The sequence below is a fragment of the Cyprinus carpio genome, chromosome B14 (assembly GCF_018340385.1).
Source record: "Cyprinus carpio isolate SPL01 chromosome B14, ASM1834038v1, whole genome shotgun sequence".
Lineage (NCBI taxonomy): Eukaryota > Metazoa > Chordata > Actinopteri > Cypriniformes > Cyprinidae > Cyprinus > Cyprinus carpio.
In genome coordinates, this window is record NC_056610.1 from 5,481,389 (window position 1) to 5,503,184 (window position 21,796).

The 21,796-nt window shown below is 44.4% G+C and overlaps 1 long non-coding RNA gene across 1 annotated transcript; it reads right to left on the bottom strand.

Moving 5' to 3' along the window:
* Positions 1–20,430: 20,430 nt before the first annotated feature.
* On the bottom strand, positions 20,431–21,200 carry LOC122139573. Its single transcript, XR_006156402.1, has 3 exons — positions 21,121–21,200; positions 20,708–20,977; positions 20,431–20,459 (listed from the first exon to the last, which is right to left on the bottom strand). It is a non-coding gene; the product is annotated as an uncharacterized LOC122139573 (long non-coding RNA).
* Between the last annotated feature and the right edge of the window lie 596 nt (positions 21,201–21,796).

A 21,796-nucleotide genomic window follows, 5' to 3' on the forward strand; every position in this document is an offset into this window, starting at 1 on the left:
ACGCGATAACGTGCGTCATCACTATGACACACCCTTTGCAGCATTAGTTCTGGCTTTTCCAGGACTGAACCCGGCAATGTTACTAGGTCCCCAACCCGGGATCAATCCTGGGACATCCTGCGTTCACACAGAAGGCGACCCGGCAATGTTCCGGCAATTTTCCGGGTCCAACGTGCAGTGTGGAAGGGGCTAAATAGTCTAAAGCATTCTCAGGTGGATCAACTGTTTTCCATTCATCTGCCAAGACAGCAATAGCGCCCCTAACAGTGTGTCCAAACACTTACTCATTAGGGCTAAAACCTGTGCTTCTTGCACAACCTCATGAAAACAGCTAACAGCATCCAAGGAAGTCCATCCTCCCAGTCACAGTCAAGTTCAACGCAATAGGATCTCAAAAGTGAATTAAGAATCTGGTGGAATCTTTTTTCAGCCCTCCCTGGCTTTGTGGGTGATAGGAGTGACAGTAGCCATATCACCCTGCAGCCCAAGACTGGTTACCCACTGAAGCTAAGCAGGGCTGAGCCTGATCAGTACCTGGATGGGAGACCTCCTGGGAAAACTAGGTTGCTGCTGGAAGAGGTGTTAGTGAGTCCAGCAGGGGGTGCTCACCCTGTGGTCTGTGTGGGTCCTAACGCCCCAGTGTAGTGATGGGGACATTATACTGACAAAAAGCACCAACTTTCGGATTAGACGTTAAACCGACTCCCAAGAAGAGTAGGGTAGGGAAGAGTGTAACCCCGGCATCCTGGCCAAAATTCACCCATTGCCCTCTGACCATCATGGCTTCCTAACCATCCCCATATCTACTGATTGGCTTCATCACTCTGTCTCCTCTCCACCAGTAAGCTGGTGTGCAGTGGGCGTTCTGGCGCAATATGGCTGCCGTCGCATCATCCAGGTGGATGCTGCACACTGGTGGTGGTTGAGGAGATACCCCCTTCTATGTGAAGCGCTTTTAGTGCCCAGAAAAGCGCTATATAAATGTAAGGAATTATTATTGTTATTATTATAGGCACTCAAAATATTGTGTTTAACTTTGAGTGATTGCATAACTTTAGAAAACTGTCTGGACATAAAATTTGACCCCTGATCAGAGTGAATGGTTTTTGGAATGCCAAAAACAGACATAAAACTCGTTAAAATTTTTAAGATCGACTTGGCTGCTATTGATCTCAGAGGATAGTAAATATGCATCCCCAGCCTTTGATCGTGGTAAAGGTCCAACACAATCAACAATCAAATGTTCAAAAAGAGTGGTAACTACAGCGATAGGCTGTAAAGGAGCCAGTGGAACTTCTTGATTTGGCTTTCCAGTCATTTGACAAGTATGGTAGGACCGTACATACTCACATCGGGCATGATTCTAGGCCAATAAAATTTCCTCAAAACTCTATCAAAGGTCTTTTGTACCCCCATATGACCAGCAAGGCCCTGATGTGATAGCTGTGAAATCGTCTGATGAAAAGTAAGAGGAACAACGATTTGGATCCTAGAATCAGGTGAAGAGTCAGAACTCACAGGCTGTCGTCTACAAAGTAAACCATCTTCAAGAAAGTAGTAAGGAAGGGAAGTCTTATTTCCTCCCCCACCAGCACCAGCAGCTCTGGTAAGTGGCTCCCCCACCAGCACCAGCAGAGAATAATTCTTCAAAAGTTTCATCTGCTTTTATTAATCCCTCTCAAAATTTGCTCAGATTATTTAAAGGGATACTCCACCCCAAAATGAAATTTTTGTCATTAATCACTTACCCCCAAGTCGTTCCAAACCCGTAAAAGCTTCGTTCATCTTCGGAACACAATTTAAGATATTTTGGATGAAAACTGGGAGGCCTGTGACTGTCCCATAGACTGCCAAATAAATAACAAGGTCCATAAAAGGTATGAAAGTCATCGTCAGAATACTCCATCTGCCATCAGTAGTTCAACCGTAATGCAACAAGAATACTTTTTGTAACGAAGAAAACAAAAATAACGACTTTATTCAACAATTTGTCACGGGGGCGGGCCAATCAGACTGCGCCCACCCCTAAGACCCGTACCACCCATGGGGAGTCGGACAGAGGCTAGGCAAGGACGACAGACAAGGCCTCAAGTAACACAGTATTTTATTGAGTATAAAAATGGAAAAGGGAATCTAAAATGGTGACTCTTCTGGGCAGGGTCGTTCCATCCTGCGGACCCGCCGGAGGCCCACAGAGTGCAATGTAGGGGGGTGCTCTGGTAAGTGGCTTCGCTGTCTTCCACTGGGAGAGATGAGCCGGGGCTCACAACTGGGGGGAGGCTGCCGTAGGACCGTTCAGGTGCGTATTTCGGGTGATGTACTCCTCTTCTTCTGCAGATGACAGGCAGAGAACTGACGGCTGAGAAGCTCCGCTGCAAGCAGTCAGGTGAGTATACAAACACGTAATCCTCTTCTTCTACAGATGTCAGACAGAGAACTTCGGCTGGAGGGCTTCACTGCAAAGCAGTCAGGTAAGTATTCAGGTACGACATCCTCTTGAAGGACTGGCAGACACAGAGCTTACAACGGGAGAAGTTCGCTGCAAAGCAGACAGATGAATACACAGATACGTAATCCTCTTCTTCAGCAATGACAGACAGAGAACTTACGGCTGGAGGGTTTCGCTACAAAGCAGTCAGGTGAGCATTCCGGTACGAATTCCTCTTGAGGGACTGGCAGACACAGAGCTTACAACGGGAGAAGTTCGCTGCAAAGCAGACAGGAGAATACACAGATACTTAATCCTCTTCTTCAGCAATGACAGACAGGGAACTTACGGCTGGAGGGCTTCGCTGCAAAGCAGTCTGGTGAGTATTCAGGTATGAATTCCTCTTGAAGGACTGGCAGACACAGAGCTTACAATGGGAGAAGTTCGCTGCAAAGCAGACAGGAGAATACACAGATACTTAATCCTCTTCTTCAGCAATGACAGACAGGGAACTTACGGCTGGAGGGCTTCGCTGCAAAGCAGTCAGGTAAGCATTCAGGTATGAATTCCTCTTCACAATGGGCTGTCAGATAGTACACTCAAATATCTGTGGAGTACAACAATGTGAGCCTCTTCTTACGTCTTAGAACGTGACAGATAACTCAGGTAAGTAGTGGACACCCGGCGGGTTTAAGTTCACACTTCACACATCCAAACAGTGCGTCACATCACTTCATCACTACAATTCAACACTCAGTGGGAAATACATATATAGATGGCCATCGCCCATTTTCTGACCTGGCATTCACGTCAGGAAGTCCCATAGACAAGAGAGAGAGGATGGAGATCGACTGGACTACTCACAGTCTCTCACAAACGATCTTACTGTCCAGCGATTTCCTCCTTCCGGTTGAGTCAACGTGCTCTTTCTCCCAGACTCACAATGCCGTGCCCGTTGCCAGCCCCACTTCCTCTTCTCTACCGCTCACGCTTCCTCCGAGATTTACAGTCCCCAAAACACAGCCCCGCTTTGGTCCATCCTCTCTCCTTTTATCCTACCCTAATGGCAACTTGTCCCAACGTGCACAGCTGCCGGCGATTTCGGCTGATCACCCCATTCGCGGGGATTTTTCGCTAACACGGAACTAGCCCGGTGTTCCGTTGTTATTGGTCCGGCGGGAGGCAATCGCGGTGAACATTAGTTCCGCCTTGGAAGTTGGAATTTTGTCACCTCGTGACATACCCCCCCACCAAACCGTTCTAGTCCCTAGAACGTGGTGACTCTACCCAGTCTCCATACCATGCCGGAGGCTGGCCTCGGTTATCCCGCTGGGATCGCCTTGGGGGCGAGGGGAAATTTGCTTGCTCAGGTTCAATGGCCGGTCCCCTTGGGACCACTACCCAACCTATCATCGGGGTTCGGTGGGCTCTTTCTTCGGTGGGGGTGATGGTATCTACAGGCCTTGGGTAGTTGGGGCAAGGGCGGATCAGGTTCCGATGCAATACCCGTTCTGGGCCGGTTCCCCCATCAGGGCGAAGGACGTACACGGGCTGGTCAGGTCGGGGTTGTCGTTGGACCACGTAAGGTCGGGGCTCCCAACAGTCACTTAACTTTCCCTTTCCCTGGTGCCGACTGTCTTTAACCAGGACCCTTTCTCCCGGCAGCAGGGGAGCCTCACGAGCTGTCCGATCGTATAATCTTTTGTTCTTCCACGCAGCTCGTTCGATTCGGGAGGAAACCTGCTCATAAGCAAGGTGGAGGCGCTGGTGGTGGTTGCTCACCCATTCCGTTAGGCTGGTCCCCTCCTCTGCGGGGCTGGATCCCAACAGTAAGTCCGTGGGTAACCGTACGTGCCGTCCGAACATCAGGTACATCGGAGTATATCCAGTAGTGCTATGCACGCTGTTATTATAGGCCTGGACTACGGCCGGGAGACTTGCCATCCAATTACCCTGTTGTTCCACCTCCAGAGTCCCTAACAGACCCAACAGGGTCTGATTGAATCGTTCGCACCCTCCGTTCCCTTGGGGGTGGTACGGCGTGGTGTGGGTCTTCTTACACCCGTATAGCTGACACAGCTCTCTGATGACCCGGGACTCAAAGTTTGGACCCTGATCCGAGTGAAGGACTTCTGGACATCCAGAGGGCTGGAACACATTCTTCCAAAGGGCACTGGCAGTGGTGGTTGCGGTCTGGTCTCTAGTTGGAATGGCCCATGCGTACTTCGTAAAGAGATCTGTTACTACGAGGATGTTTTGGATGAGGTCAGTGGGCCGACCTAACGTCAGGTAGTCCATCGCCACCATATGTAGTGGGGCTTTAGCTTGAATGGGGGCCAGTGGAGCTCGTACCTCTCTCCGGGTCTTGAAGAGAATGCAGCGTGGGCACTGCAAAATAAACATACTTACTGCCTTCTCCATCCCCGGCCAGTAAAAGTGTCTCCGCACCAATGAGGTCCTCCTCTCCTGCCCTTGATGTCCCAGGTGGTTGTGATAAGCTTGGAGCAGAGCTTGGGATTGATCTTCAGGCACCACTATTTGACATACTTCCTCCCCCAGTGCTGGGTCCTGTAACATTCGACTGACGACTCCCTCCTTGAGGAAGAGCCTCTCCCGTTGTCCCAGGAGCTGCTTCACCCCTCGGGGTTGCCCGTGTCGTGCTCCCCCTTCTGGCCAAGTCCCTCGCCGCAGCCAATCTCGTATCTGGGCCAAAACCGGGTCTTCTGCCTGTCGGTCCTTCCACCGTTGGGGGTCCCAACCCCAACTCAAGGGAACTCCTTCCCTTCAAAGCCCTGGGGCCTCTACGATCCCCACCATAAGTCCTTCCTCTGGTGCTACATTCCGAGGCGAAGTAGATCTCAAGGGTTTACCCTCAGGGAGCCGAGACAGTACGTCGGTGTAAGGGAAACAGGTCAATTTAGCTCAAAGGGAATCATTTAAGATTTTAAAGGGAATTTGAACAGAATCACTGTTTCACGGCTGATCACTGAAACGGCCAGCGATTCACTGAACGAGCCGTTTAACATCAAATCTGCGCTGGATATTAATATCCAAAGTATAGTGAAAACACTATTAATTAGCACATTAAAAAGATCGGCAGTTTAAGACATTAACTTGTGAACACAAAACACAAGATACTTCTCTTTTCAATATAAATAAGGCTTTATTAGATAAATCTAAGACATATAAACTAATCTAACACATAAGCACACACACTCACACATACGCACAAGTTGCAAGAGGATAGAACGTTAGGAAAGAATGAGTTTAAGAGAATGAAAATGTGAAATCCCAAGTTTACAGCAATACGTGAAATTGCATAGACATTAACAACCATCAATCACTTAATTAACCCTCGCATTGAGTTCATCAATTAGGTTAAAATTATATTAGATAACACCAGTACAGATCAGAATCTGGAGGTACGTTACTTGTGATGCCTGTGTAACGGGGTTCCCTTTGTTGTCGCTGAAAAGGGGGTTTCCCGAGGTTGCTGATTGGCTGGAAGTTCAGTAGTCAAGTGACGTCTTGGGAAGCCCGTGGTTGGGCGTAGGCTGAAGATGCGGAGTTGTGGGCTGGTTGAAGTTGAACGGGCACTCGAGGTCAGACTCGGAGACACGGCGTTACAAAACTTAACTCAGAACACGAAACTCTCAAACGGAAAAGAAAAGAAGTAAAGTTTGACGAGACTAGGTGGTGTTTCTTCTCATCGTGGCTAAGTAGCAGCAGGCGTGCAGGCCGAAGCACGCTGGAACGGCGCTCGAAGAACGCTAAAAGTGACGACAAAGCATGACTAAAAGCTAAAGCTAAAAGCTAAAGCTAGGAGCAGGCTAAAACCCGGCATGACTGATAGCAAAAGCTAAACGAAAGCTAAAAGCTAAAAGCATGACTAAAAGCTTAAACTACAAGCAAAGCTAAAAGCAAAATTTGATGGTGTCCTGAGTATTTAAACTGGCATTTTGGCCACACCTCAAATGTTGTCTTGACCAATTAGATACTGTCTTTTCTCAGGGTGTTGCATTGTCTGTCCCACCCATTCATAAATCATATGTTATCCTATCAAGCTCGTGGTCCGAATTTTCCCGCTCTTGCAGGGCATAATTTGGACATGATTCCTATAACAAGAATATGATACATTTGACAAATAACTGATGGTCAGAAACGTTTTTAAGCAAGAATATTCGAACACACACATACTAAACATGAATATGATCCCTTAAGCTATTCAAGAGTTATTTAAAAAGACATACACAATAAGTGATTAGAAACATTAAAATCAAATCTGTCGGTTACATAAATGATATGGAGTTAAGCAATGGACTGATATCCATTTAGAAGTCTTTTTTGAGTTCATTTTGGTGCATATATGCATTGGAAGGCATTCTCTGTGCCATTCTGGGGAGTAAGGATATGTCCTGTGGAGACCAGACGGGTTAACAGGTCTCCTTAGGAATTTCAGTCTGGTTTTGCTAGGTGGGGGGAAGTCAATCCAACGATCTTGTTTACTCTCATGGCTTTACATGTGAGGGTCAGACTGTCCATCTCTTCGATTACTTGCCCCAAATTAGACAATCTCTTCTTCGAATTGAAATTGTCAATAATTGTTCTAATGGTGTTAATGTTGAAAGCTGTTCTGTGAAAGAGTTGGTTACCAGACTGTGGTGCTGGGAGTTGATTTACAACATCCTGCCTTTCTGTGGAATTCGGCTCATGTTTCAACCAGGCTCCCGATCGAATCTTTAATTTGTCTGGTTCACGCTACATCGGCATTGGTATGCTCCTTCCCTGGCCGGTACTGAAGGTGATAGTCATAGTTGGCCAGCTACGCCACCCATCGCTGCTCAACGGCTCCCAGTTTTGCAGTTTGGAGATGGACCAGCTGGTTGTTATCCGTAACCACGACTACCTTCACTCCCCACAGATAATCCTTGAACTTCTCGCTGACGGCCCACTTCATAGCGAGGAGCTCAAGCTTGAACGAGCTATAGTTAGCGTCGTTACGCTCAGCTGGATGCAGACTCCTGCTTGCATAGGCGATGACCCTCTCTTCCCCCTGTTGCCTCTGGGCTAGTACGGCCCCCAATCCCAGATTACTGGCATCCGTGTAGAGCGTAAAGGGCTTGGAGAAGTCAGCATAGGCCAAGATCGGGGCTTGGAGCAGCTCTTGTTTTAGCTTCTGAAAGGCCAACTCACAGGCGGGGTCCCATAAGATGGTAGGGGACCCACGACCCCGGGTCCGCCCCGAGCCTCCCAGCAGCTGGTTCAGGGGTTTAGCGATCTTGGCAAAGTCCTTGATGAACCGCCGGTAGTATCCCACAAATCCCAGGAAGGATCTCACCTGATGCACCGTCCTCGGCGCGGCCCACTCCTGGACGGCCGACACCTTTTCGGGGTCCACCGCAATCCCAGCCGCGCTGACTCGATGGCCCAGGAACTTTACCTCTTTCCTGAGCAACTGCCACTTCTCGGGCTGTAGCTTTAACCCGTACCGTTCCAAAGACTGGAATACTTGCTCCAGGTGTCGGAGGTGAGACTCAAAGTCGGGAGAGTACACAATGACATCGTCTAAGTAGACGAGCGTGGTGTCCATAAGCTGGCCTCCCAGGCAGCGCTGCATGAGCCATTGGAAGGTAGCAGGAGCGTTACACAAACCAAACGGCATGCGCTCCCACTCAAAGAGGCCAAAGGGGGTGGTAAAGGCAGTCTTTTCCCGGTCTCCTTCATCCACTTGAACTTGCCAGTAACCACTAGCCAAGTCTAAGGTAGAATACCAGGCGGCCCGAGTGAGGCTGGTCAGGGAGTCCTCGACCCGCGGCAGGGGGAAAGCGTCTCGTTTGGTAACATGGTTCAGCTTCCGATAATCAACGCAGAATCGCCATGCTCCGGTCTTCTTCCAAACGAGGACGATCGGTGCTGCCCACGGGCTACTGCTCTCTCGGATAACACCCTTCTCCAGCATCCCTCGTAGGAGGGCACGAACCTCAGCATACAGAGTCGGGGGTACGGGACGGTAGCGTTCCCGGCTCGGAGGAGCATCCCCAGTAGGGATCTGGTGTTTTACGATGTCTGTCCGCCCATAATCATCATCATGTGCGTAGAAGAGATGCTTCCATCTCACCAGGAAGTCCCGAAGTTGCTTCGCCTGCCCTTCTTCCAACCCGTCACCTCGTAAGGACTCTCCCGCAAGGTGGGCCGGCAGCGCTTCCTCCTTTCTGCTTGCAGGGGATTCGGTCTGTGCCAAGGCCACCTCCACTACCGTTGGACCCACCTGGCAGAAACAAAACTCTCCTTCCTCATGAACTTGTTGGGGGCTTACTATGGTGACCCGAGCCAGACATTGGTGTCGATGCAGATCCACTGCATAGGGATTCGTATTTCTCAGTCTTACGGCAACCCGACCCCGGCGGACAGAAGCCAATCCCCGGGCCACTTCCACAGCCTGGCAGTCTGAGTGAGGCTCCACCAGGATCCATTCCTGGGACCCGTGAAGCTGGGCAGGAAGGCGGGCCCAGATAATGGCCTCGCTCTGGGCCGGGACCGACAGTACGTAGCGACCCACATCACTCTCCCCACACTCTCTCGATTCCGTTGGGCATCAGCCATGCGGACCTGGCGACAATCAGCCAAGATCCGATCCCATTCCCGTTTTTCCTCCCTTGGAGCCGAAGGGGTGGGTCTCGCTTTAAACAACTCCTCCCAGCAGTCCGTGATGACATTCATCCCCAGTAGGGCACGGTGAGCTCCCAGACATGTATCCCGGACGATCACAACTCCCTTTCGAGGCACAAGGGTCCCATGAACCTTCAGGTCTGTGACCAGATAATCCACATACGGAATGTCCAAACCGTTTGCCCCACGCAGGGTTAACCAAGGGGCATCTGCGGCCGAATGGCCCTGGACCCCGAATAACTCCCGAGACAAGCTTTCGGAGAACAGCGTGACCTGGGAACCGGTATCCAGGAGGCATTGGACTTCGGTCCCATTGACTTGAACCACCACAAGGGGGCAGCGCCCGACTAGACAGTTCCTGGCCGCCAATGGAGAGGGGTCGATTAGGGGGGCCCGACCACTTGACCCACAGTGGCCGGAGACTCTAAAAACCCCCCTGCGATCCCCGGCGTGCACTGCATTGCCGGACGTAATGACCTGGTTCGCCACAGCCATTGCAAATGGGACATCCTTGTTCGTCCCATTGGAAACGGAGCCCGGATGACCAGGGTGGACGTCGGTCTGGGAATCGACTACCTTCGGAGTATGCTCGCTCTCGTGCCGGTGGCAATGGCCGGTAATGTTCTCGGCGTAATTCTTCTAGGAAAGTTTTAGACAGCTCTGTCATCTGGTCACGGACATCTCTTCTCAACTCTTCTCGTAAGGCCTGTTTCCAGTCGGGCGGAGCAGGAAGCAGGGGACTACTGGCAGCATTAGTGACCATACAGTGGGAAGGATCTGAGGTATCTGCATGATCCTGTTCGAGGGCCAGAGCTTCCTGGCGTAGCTCGTCAAACGTCAGAGCAGGATTGCGGCGAAGTTGTATTCGGAGGCTCTGACGTATTGGGCCATCTCGCAACCCCAAAAGAAACTGGTCCTTTAGGAGGGCCTCTCCTTCTCCAAGCCCATGGTCCTGCCTCTTCTTCAGCCGAAACAATTGTTCTCGCAGTCGCAAAGCAAAGGCACGTATGGTCTGCCGAGGTCCCTGCTTGCAATTAAAGAATTGCATCCGGAGGACAGCTGCAGGAGTTGCGTCACTGTACTGCCCTGTTAGAAAGTCAAGGATAGCCTGGGCTGTGGCTCGGGTTGCTTCCGGCGCCGCTTGTACTTCTCTCCTGGCGTCACCTTCGAGTGAATTTAAAATGAACTGAGTCTTCTGTGTAGCGTTTAACCCTTGGAGGCCCGCCAAGTACTCCACTTGAGTTTTCCACGCCGACAAGCTGAGTTCTGAACCTGGTCCTCCATACTTTTGGGCCCATGGGGCTCCCATAAAGATGGGCATAACATGTGGGTGACCCACCGGTACATCTTCGTCTGCCATTGCTCCGCCTCTGTCTACTCAACCCAAGGTGGAACCCTGCCGACGACGCCAAATTATGTCACGGGGGCGGGCCAATCAGACTGCACCCACCCCTAAAACCCATACCACCCTTGGGGAGTCGGACAGAGGCTAGGCAAGGACGACAGACAAGGCCTCAAGTAACACAGTATTTTATTGAGTATAAAAATGGAAAAGGGAATCTAAAATGGTGACTCTTCTGGGCAGGGTCGTTCCGTCCTGCGGACCCGCCGGAGGCCCACAGAGTGCAATGCAGGGGGGTGCTCTGGTAAGTGGCTTCGCTGTCTTCCACTGGGAGAGACGAGCCGGGGCTCACAACTGGGGGGAGGCTGCTGTAGGACCGTTCAGGTGCGTATTTTGGGTGATGTACTCCTCTTCTTCTGCAGATGACAGGCAGAGAACTGACGGCTGAGAAGCTCCGCTGCAAGCAGTCAGGTGAGTATACAAACACGTAATCCTCTTCTTCTACAGATGTCAGACAGAGAACTTCGGCTGGAGGGCTTCACTGCAAAGCAGTCAGGTAAGTATTCAGGTACGACATCCTCTTGAAGGACTGGCAGACACAGAGCCTATGACGGGAGAAGTTTGCTGCAAAGCAGACAGATGAATACACAGATACGTAATCCTCTTCTTCAGCAATGACAGACAGAGAACTTACGGCTGGAGGGCTTCGCTACAAAGCAGTCAGGTGAGCATTCCGGTACGAATTCCTCTTGAAGAACTGGCAGACACAGAGCTTACAACGGGAGAAGTTCGCTGCAAAGCAGACAGGTGAATACACAGATACGTAATCCACTTCTTCAGCAATTACAGACAGGGAACTTATGGCTGGAGGGCTTCGCTGCAAAGCAGTCAGGTGAGTATTCAGGTATGAATTCCTCTTGAAGGACTGGCAGACACAGAGCTTACAACGGGAGAAGTTCGCTGCAAAGCAGACAGGAGAATACACAGATACTTAATCCTCTTCTTCAGCAATGACAAACAGGGAACTTACGGCTGGAGGGCTTCGCTGCAAAGCAGTCAGGTAAGCATTCAGGTATGAATTCCTCTTCACAATGGGCTGTCAGATAGTACACTCAAATATCTGTGGAGTACAACAATGTGAGCCTCTTCTTACGTCTTAGAACGTGACAGAAAACTCAGGTAAGTAGTGGACACCCGGCGGGTTTAAGTTCACACTTCACACATCCAAACGGTGCGTCACATCACTTCATCACTAAAATTCAACACTCAGTGGGAAATACATATATAGATGGCCGTCGCCCATTTTCTGACCTGGCATTCACGTCAGGAAGTCCCATAGACGAGAGAGAGGATGGAGATCGATTGGACTACTCACAGTCTCTCACAAACGATCTTACTGTCCAGCGATTTCCTCCTTCCGGTTGAGTCAACGTGCTCTTTCTCCCAGACTCACAATGCCGTGCCCGTTGCCAGCCCCACTTCCTCTCTTCTCTACCGCTCACGCTTCCTCCGAGATTTACAGTCCCCAAAACACCGGCCCCGCTTTGGTCCATCCTCTCTCCTTTTATCCTACCCTAATGGCAACGTGTCCCAACGTGCACAGCTGCCGGCAATTTCGGCTGATCACCCCATTCGCGGGGATTTTTCGCTAACCCGGAACTAGCCCGGTGTTCCGTTGTTATTGGTCCGGCGGGAGGCAATCGCGGCGAACATTAGTTCCGCCTTGGAAGTTGGAATTTTGTCACCTCGTGACAAATTCCTTTGTCAACAGTCACCTCTGTATCTGTGCATAACACCATATGCTGTGTGTGCTCTTCTGTATCAGCCGTGCCACAAGGATTTCTTTCAAAATCTGTTTTTTCAAATCAAAGCTAAATACACATAGAAACAGCGCATCCTTGTGGCGTGGATGATACAGAAGAGCATACGGTGATATGGAGAGACACAGTGGAGACCGTTGACAAAGGAATTGTTGAATAAAGTCATTATTTTTGTTTTCTTCACTTACAAAAAGTATTCTCATCACTTCATAAGGTTACGGTTTAATCACTGATGGCAGATGGACTATTCTGATGATGTCTTTCATACTTTCCTGGACCTTGACACTGTTATTTACTTGGCCTTCTATAGGACAGTCACAAGCCTCCCGGTTTTCATCCAAAATATCTTAAATTGTGTTCCAAAGACGAATGAAGCTTTTACGGGTTTGGAACGACATGGGGGGTAAGTGATTAAATTTTTATTTTGCGGTGGAGTATGACTTTAAGTGACTAGCAGACACGTGATTAGTAAGAGCAAATTCATCTGCCATAAGAGCAGCATCGGAAAATTTTGTCACTTTGTGTTCACACAATTTTTAACCTCTTCCAGAAGAATGAGCTCTCTAAGCTGTTCCTTTGTTGCAACTTTTACGGATGAACATCAACGGTCAAACAGATTTTCTTTCTCTCTAGCAAACTCAAGATATGTGTACTTCTCAAACTTATAATGACTCCTGAATTTCTGGCAGTAAGCCTCAGGTGCCAATTCATAAGAATGCAAAATTGCAGACTTTACAACTTTGTTCAGTAGTTAGCGCTGAATACATCTCCTGTGCTCTACCTACTAAAGGACACTGCAGCAGCAGGGTCCAGAAGTCTAGGCCATTTCAGGGTCTCTGCAACAGTCAAAATGTTGGAAATACTTCTCTACGCCCTTCTCTAGAAACAGCGGCACTAGTCTAATGTTTTTATAAACATGAAAAACAGGTGTAACATGCACAGACTCATCAGGTGACACAGGGATGGGAGTTTCAACTGTTTTTGCATTCTGCTCCAACTCAAGTTTTCTTAACTGAAACTCTCTTTCTCTTTCTTGCTTAAATTGTAACTCAAGCTTACGTAACTCAAATAGCTGTTGTAACTTTTTAAACTCAATATCCTTTTCTAACTCTTTCTGTTTTAGTGCGCAAATGTCACGCTCAGCACAAAATTTTCCGAATCAACTCATAACTGTTTCTCCTGCAAAGACATCTCACTACACTTCACATTACACTCAGGATCATAAAGAGGAGAGGTTAAAGGTGTATCAGGGTTAACAGGTGGAGTTCTTATCTCTAAAACACCCCGCTCGACAAGCGTGTCCTTCACCGCTTTCAGCAGCGTCTCTCTAAGTTTTTTATCATTACTTGTTACCTCCCCACCAAAACACTCGGCAATCTGCAACATCTCTTCCTTCGTACATCTTTCCAACAATATATCCGAAGGAAACGAGAAGAAATCCTCAACAAACCAAAAAAATCAAAACAAAAAAAACCAAAACAAAACCAGAGTGAAACAAACACACGTGAGATGCCACTAACCTAGACCGTTGAAACTACAAATCCCATCAGCCACTTTACCAGGGATCATCACATACACTCTCCAGGTCAAAACACTACCGTAGATAAGATAAATAAAGACTTACCACAAGTCATTCCTCAAATTATCTTTGTACTCGGTAGATTTCACAAACAAAGAAACAAAGAAACAACAAAAGTGGTACTTTAAATGAAATGAGAGACTTCAGTTCCTAACTATAAACAGAAATAACTAAACCTACCTGCTCTTCAAAGGTGTACCTTTGAAGGTACACCTTTGGACATCTGGCATTATAAACCAAACGCCCGAAGCGTACCCCCAACAGAGATTTAAAACCTCCGCACAGAATCACCTTCAAAAATAATAAAGACAAAATAACAAACTGAAATAACAAACAGTGCCTCGTGGAAGGATTAGAAACCCAGCTAAGGACACTAACTACCTGAAGTTTACAAAGGCAAACACACTGAAACACTATGCATTTCCTATATATGTAGCTATCTGAGACAAGCACCCAATTTTATGTTACGGCCTGCTCCTTTAAAGTTGCAACATAAAAGAGGGATCAAAAAAAAGTTAGTTCGTTGATGATTAGGTGATGTCATCATCTAGTTCAGCTCTCTTCCAATAGTGTCTGTGCAATCAGTCAAGTGTCCCCAACTAAACAAGTCAAAGGCGACAGCGGCAAGGAACCAAAACTCCATCGATGACAGAATGGAGAAAAATCCTTTTCTTGAAAATCTTGTCCCGATGACTGTCTTGTTGATGCTGTCTTCGCAGGGGATCTCTCTCTTGGGCTCATCTAGTTGACATTCAGGGCTGTAGATGTTGTCTCCTGGTGATGACCTCATGGTTAAAACTTATGTATACTCACATGAGATGAAGACAACAATCATATCAGTAACTGTATAAAAACTGCTTTTATTCTACATTGATGTGTGATGTATTAAATGTGTGGAACAAGAATATAGAACATACAAAGGCAATAACATGAAAACAAATACAATAATAACAAGAAGTTAGTGAGACATGTGAAATGAAGATAAAAGGTAAGATCAATCTTATTTGTATTTATACGGTTTAATTATATTGTACATGGTAATCATGATCAACAACATGATCCTGCAGGGCGGACAGTTGTGCAGCAATGCGTTCACGCAGAGCACTTCCATTTATAGTCTTTCCAGACACTTCTTCTCGCTGAGGTTGCTCTTTTTCTACTGCCTTAATGTCTTCATTGCCAGCTCAGATGTTATTTTGTACAGATGTCCTGTATTGCTGTTTACATTTCCAACTGGACAACAGCTTTTTATAGGGTTCCATAAAGAACCATGCTTTGAAAGTGCTACATAGTAGAGGGCTGCATTGGGTTTGGGCTCCCGCGGGACCCAACGCAAATCTCGCGGGAGTGGGCGGGTTTACCTTTGCTGCGGGCAGTCAGAAAATTTTGTGGGAGACCCACGGGGAACGGTGGTGTATAGTAGAATGGAATCAACACAAGTAGTTGAGAAGAAAATTAAAGCTGCTATTTACTTGACAAAAGCAAAGCAAGGCAAGTCAGACATCTGGAAACAATTCTCATTTGTCACTGGAAAAAATGCATTTTATTTTGAGCATACCTGCTGGCGCCTGTGAGTGGAGCGGAGCGGTAATATTTCCTTAAGAGCGCTGAGCGCCTTTCTGAAGATCCCGCTCCGCTCAATACGCTCAGCGCCGCTCGCTCAACCCAGTTTATAATCCAAGCATTCTTTAAGTGCATTTTATCTTGTGTGTGCTTTTCACAGACTTTATAATCCAGGTGTATTTTGTACAGATCTATGCACATTTCATCTTGTGTGTGTTTAAATGAGCCTGTTTTGAATGTCCTATTGCACAACAACGGCAGCTATTTTCATGGAAATAAAGTGAACGAAAATCAAATACACTACTTCAGTTTTTGCATTTTAGGAAGGCTATGTTTGCAAAAGTTAGAATCATATATTGAATACATTTTAATTAGCCTAATGCAATTAATAAAATTAAGAAGAATGTAAGAATTTCGTTTTGAAAAAATTGTTAGCAATTATCAGCATGCATAATTTTAGACAATTATCCAAGAATTTCGGTACAAACAGTAAACAATTAGGCCTACTAGATACATTTTATGTCGGAGCAGGATCTGAACGTTACACCGCTCCGCTTTGCTCACATGCTCAGCCGCCCAAGCAAGCGCTCCGTTAATATTATGCTCGCGCTCGCCATAAACCAGTTCCCGCTCTGACATAAAATTTATCTAGTAGGCCTAATTGTTTATATATATATTATATATATATATATATATACACACACATTATATATATATATATATATATATATATATATATATATAATTATTATTGTTATTATTATTATTTATTTTCTTTTTTGCAATAGCCTGTTAATCAAGCAATTGTGTATGTGAAATCTGTGAGATTTTTTTAAAAAGCATTCTATTTTGTTTTATTTATTTCGGTTTGTATTTATTTTGTTAAAATTATATCTGGCATATTTTCAAAGATCTCTGTGTTTATTTATTTAATGGTAAAGTTATTTCCTAGTTAATCGTTTGGTGCATGTATGCAGTAGTAGGCCTAGCCTGCTTCAAAAACTGAGGTGCGGTTAGTTGCGGTTTTGTGTTTTAACGGTTTTGTTTTTTTAACGCTAATTAAAATTGTATATATATATATATATATATATATATATATATATATATATATAATTATATATATATATAGGCTATTATATATATATATATATATATATATATATATAGTATATGTATATATATATATAAAAATTTTGTGTGGTGCTTTGGTTTATCATCGGTTACTTCATATTATTTAAATCCAATCATGTTTAAAATCGGTTATTCTGGATGTTAAAGGAGAAGTTCACTTTTAAAAAAACTTTTGCTGATAATTTACTCACCCCCATGTCATCCAAGATGTCCATGTCTTTCTTTCTTCAGTCGAAAAGAAATTAAGGTTTTTGATTTAAACATTCCAGGATTTTCCCCCATGTAATGGACTCTAATGGGACCCCGGAACGGTTTTCAAGGTCCAAATGACAGTTTCAGTGCAGCTTCAAATGGCTTTAAAACGATACCAGACGATGAATAAGGGTCTTATCTAGCGAAACGATCGGTCATTTCCAAAATAAATAAAAAAGTTTAAGTTTTATAAGCACAAACGCTCGCCTTGCTCTGTACTGTGATGCGCGTTGAAGACGTCACGTAATACGCAATTACGTTGAAAAGGTCAAGCTTGACGTAGGCGGAAGTACCGTGTCAGTGTTTACAAGTTGAACGTGCAAAGAAAGTTAAACGCCGTTTACAAAAAAAAAGGAAGTTAAAAGGTAAAACGACGATGTCGGACGATTTTAAACTTAGAGGAGAAGATGAGATGGAGTTTTTTGTTTTTCGCCCTGCCCTACCTTTTTGAACCGGAATACACAGAGGAAGAAATTAGGCAGATGGATGAGAATGCTGCGGCGACACACACCTCTCAAGCATCGGGCAGACGAAGATCTAACGAGACGTGGTGGTGCACATGTGGCAAATGCCAACCATTGCCAACAGAGGAAGAATCTCAATGCTGCCACGACTGGACCATTTAAATCCCGCAATTAGAATCAATCATTGAGTCAGCTGGTGAGACCCTGTTTACATCTCGCTGCATTACCCAACAAAATGGATTTCCACCGTTACTGAGCAACAGCGTGTTAGAGATGTTTTTTAGTTTGCCCAAAATTAACTGGAGACGCCGTCCGAGGCCCCAAAGGACCTGGTGGCACCCTAACAGTTGAGTAAGTATCGCGTGTAGTATGATTTATTATTACATATACATATGTTATCATTTTTCATATTTTAACGTTAAATATTTAAAAGGGATTGACTGCACAGATTTCTTTTATTTTACAGTCAATATAGGCTGGTGGCATACCGGATAGTTCTGGAATGGATGCTGAAAGGGGAGAGATTGGGAAGACGCAAACAGGAGGGTTCTTCCATCCTGTGTTGTCAGTGCCATCAGACTGTCATACCCTTCTCCATCAGGACAGTATGTAGGCTTCAGAGAAGCAGAAGAGGCTTTTGGTCTTTTATATGAATAGTAATTTGAAATACAATTTGAATTACAATGTTACATTTTTTATATACATTATAATTTTTTGTGGCTTTTTTGTTACTGTAATTGCTGTATTTTTTTTTTTTTTTTTTTTGCATAGTCAATATTATTTGTTGTTGTATATACATCAAACACTACATACTTATTGATGTCTCACACAAATGTTTATTTTGGAAGAATAAAACAAATTTGAGAAATACATTCGTTGATGTTTAATTCCAACTGATGTGGGGTACCATCAGTAAGGACCATATATTTCACACTAACACCATAAATATTTTGTTTGTTTCACCAACAGTGTTTTCTGTTTTTGCCCCAATAAGAAAAAATTCAGAAAAACTAAAAAAAAAAAAAAAAATGTATATAACAGACTTCAACATTTTTAAAGCAAATTAGTGTCCAAATCGTGATAAACGCTTTGCAATTACTTCTTGCTTGTCAGGCCTTGGTGTTAGGGCTATGTTCTGTGGCAATGGGTGATGATGAGTCAAACGACAAGAACTTTCCTTGTAAACAACGCTGGTGTCCAGCCGCCGCTGTACAACTTTCTCAACCAGAGACTCTCTGAATTTTTGAGTGGTTTGTGTAAAAATCGTTTTGGCTACCCATTCTTTGGTATGTTTGGGGAAAACCACTTTGTACCGAGCCATTTTTTTCTGCGTTGCTGTTCTGGACTGAGATCATTGTGTACACACTGCTTTCTTGCTTTTCCTTCTTTAAAACCAACTGTGCACACCTGTAATGTGATAAAGTATGGACTTCCCAATTTTCGATCAGTTTTCCTGTATAAATACATGAATACTCAAAGTAATTATTATACAAATGTATAAATTATAAACATAGAAAAATAGATGTTTATGGTCCAGCAACCCCAATATTTAAAAACTTACAAAAAAAAAAAAAAAAAAAAAAAAACTTTCTTTAAAGAACAAAGTAAATTTGGTGCGTGTGTATAAAGAAATTAAACTTAATATTAAAACATTACAGAACTTACGTCAGGGTCGCCTCCACAAGTTGCAGAGCAATACCATAAATGGTTGCAAATACTTCGTGTCCATGGCTGCAGCTCTCGATTGTCCTTGTATCTTGACATGGAGCACAACTTTTTGGAAAGTCCTTAAAAAATATAATTTTAATTATAAAATAATTAAAAAGGATTGACAATATAGTGCATAACAAGGTTAATCTAGTACTTCACGGTTTATTGTAGCAATTTTTTAAATGCATGAAAACAACACTGTATATTCCTACATAGGAATAAATAAGTTTTAGACTATGTTGCCTTTTGGATAATTCATAATTAATATCTCTTTCTCAGTCTCTTGTGAGACAGTTACCTTTGACTACATGCCAAATATCAAATTCGTGGTGAATGTTGGGATATTCTACACGCATAATCTTTCTAATAGATGGCGATCTGTCTGTGGTCAGCACGTCGATTTTGATTCCTTGTTCTTGTATTGTGTTCCATAGCCCTCTTGAATCCTACTGGCTCCATGGCCACAGAACTGGATGCTTCTGTAACCTGAAAATGCAATATCATGATAGATAAACAAGGAGTGTGTGGTATTTTCATTGATGTTCAAAACAAACAAAATATTATTTTTTTACTTTTAATACCATTTTATATTGATCATAACATTGTAAAAACTGCCAGTAATGTTACTGTACTTGACTTTAAAATACTGAACACCCACTAAAGTTTGTGATTATTAATTACTTTAATAACATACAGGATGTAGAATTATGTCATGTAAACTGACCTGCACCAATTCAAAGTGAACAATCTTGTCTGTTGTGTCATCCATGAAACTGTACATGTTGTATTTGGCCGAAAATCCAGGGCTAAAAGAACCACAAGTACAAAACTTGTTAAATTTTTTTTTAAATTGTCAAAAAAATAAAATTACTACATTTACTTGCCTGTCTGACCTCCCATCTCCGGACAAATGAACTGGATTACAGAGTTCAGTTTGTAAATGTAAGTCATTCATTGCTGCTTTCTGTTGTTCTTTATATTCTTCATCAATGACTGGAATAAGGTAAGAAGACTGAATGTCAAAGTAAGTGGTTTTATGGGGTATTTGAAGGTTGAGCAAAGTGGCCCAATCAGCGATGTCTGTATATGTTGCTCCCAGTGAATAGTGTGCATGCAGAAACAAGAAGATTATTAGCTGGCATTCCCCTAACATCACTGCATGAACTCCACTTTCCTTTGTGGTTTTTTTTCACATTCCCAGTGAACACGGAGAACACTTCCCACTGTTGCTTTTGAATCATTTGTTATTAGTGAGCCACATTCTTGACATCTTTTGAAAAGCTCCATGACATTGGGCTCGTTGACAATACATTTTTTTTTCCCCGATGCATTTCACATTCCTCATCTTCTGTGCTTGGGGCTGAAGTTGATGTTGAAATCAGTGGCTGAAAACTAATATCTTTTTGTCCGATGGAGGTTCTATGGAAAGCAGGCTAACATCAAGCGCCAAACTTTCTTCTAATTGCTCTTCAATCTGTTCTGGTTGATTATACACAGGGGGCTGTGAAATTAAATGGATTAAATTTGGTTTATAATAAAACTGAATATAAATTTGTAATGTAAATAGTATGTTTTAATACATTTATTACAGTATATCTGTGCATTTTTTAATGATACAACATCATCAAAATATTAAATACTACATTTTATGTAATATATACTAAATTATATTTTTCCCCAATGACTAACACAAAAGCATAATTTACCATAATTTCACTTTGTAAACTGGTAACAAATTATGGTACTTACAGTCTGGTTGGAGTGTATTGCAGGTTGGGCAAAATATATTCCAGATGATGAGGGTGTTTTCCTGTTTCTAACACTTTCAGGACTTGTGAGCAGTAAACGAAGTTTAGATGGAGCATCTGCAAACTGTCTCGTGGTAGTTCCTGGATCAGAGTCCTGTTGCTTTACTGGTGTTGACTGTGGAACATTAGCCAAAAACTCTACTGCTTCATGGACCTCCAGCTCAGCGTTACTGTCTGTTGCTGGAGACTCTAAATTTCCACGAGACGGATACTTAGGAGTAAAAAAAAAATTTTAGCACGTCTACAGTAATAGGAAGATATTAGTGATAAACATTCACACGTTATGAAACACATTGACGAGAAAAAAACGTCAATGCATCTAATATAGTAAAAAAAAAAAAAAAACATACATACCTCTGTTTGCTGTAAAAACGTACTGGGCACTGCCGACGCTTTCAGATAACGGCGATGTCCTTGCTGGGAGGGTTTGAAATTATCCTCGAAAAAATGATCACTGCACACTCTCTTACATATTAGAGCATGTTCGGATGTGTTGATATCCAAGTGCAGCGCGAGCAACCACAGTTTCAATCGCTCAGGATTGTGTGTAGGAAATCTATGAAAAGTAAAAAATGTCTGTCCTGACGAAAATGTTCTTTTAGGCCTTTTAATATTAAAACACCCAGGATACGCACACGAAACGGGCATTTTAAACGATAAACTGACACAAAGACATATGAATAGGTGTATATGGTACTCCTTCGGCACATTTGTAAACACTGACACACGGTACTTCCGCCTACGTCAAGCTTGACCTTTTCAAACGTAATTGCGTATTATGTGACGTCTTCAACGCGCATCACAGTACAGAGCAAGGCGAGCGTTTTGTGCTTATAAAACTTAAACTTTTTTATTTATTTTGGAAATGACCGATCGTTTCGCTAGATAAGACCCTTATTCATCGTCTGGTATCGTTTAAAGCCATTTGAAGCTGCACTGAAACTGTCATTTGGACCTTGAACCGTTTGGGTCCCATTAGAGTCCATTACATGGGGGAAAATCCTGGAATGTTTTCATCAAAAACCTTAAT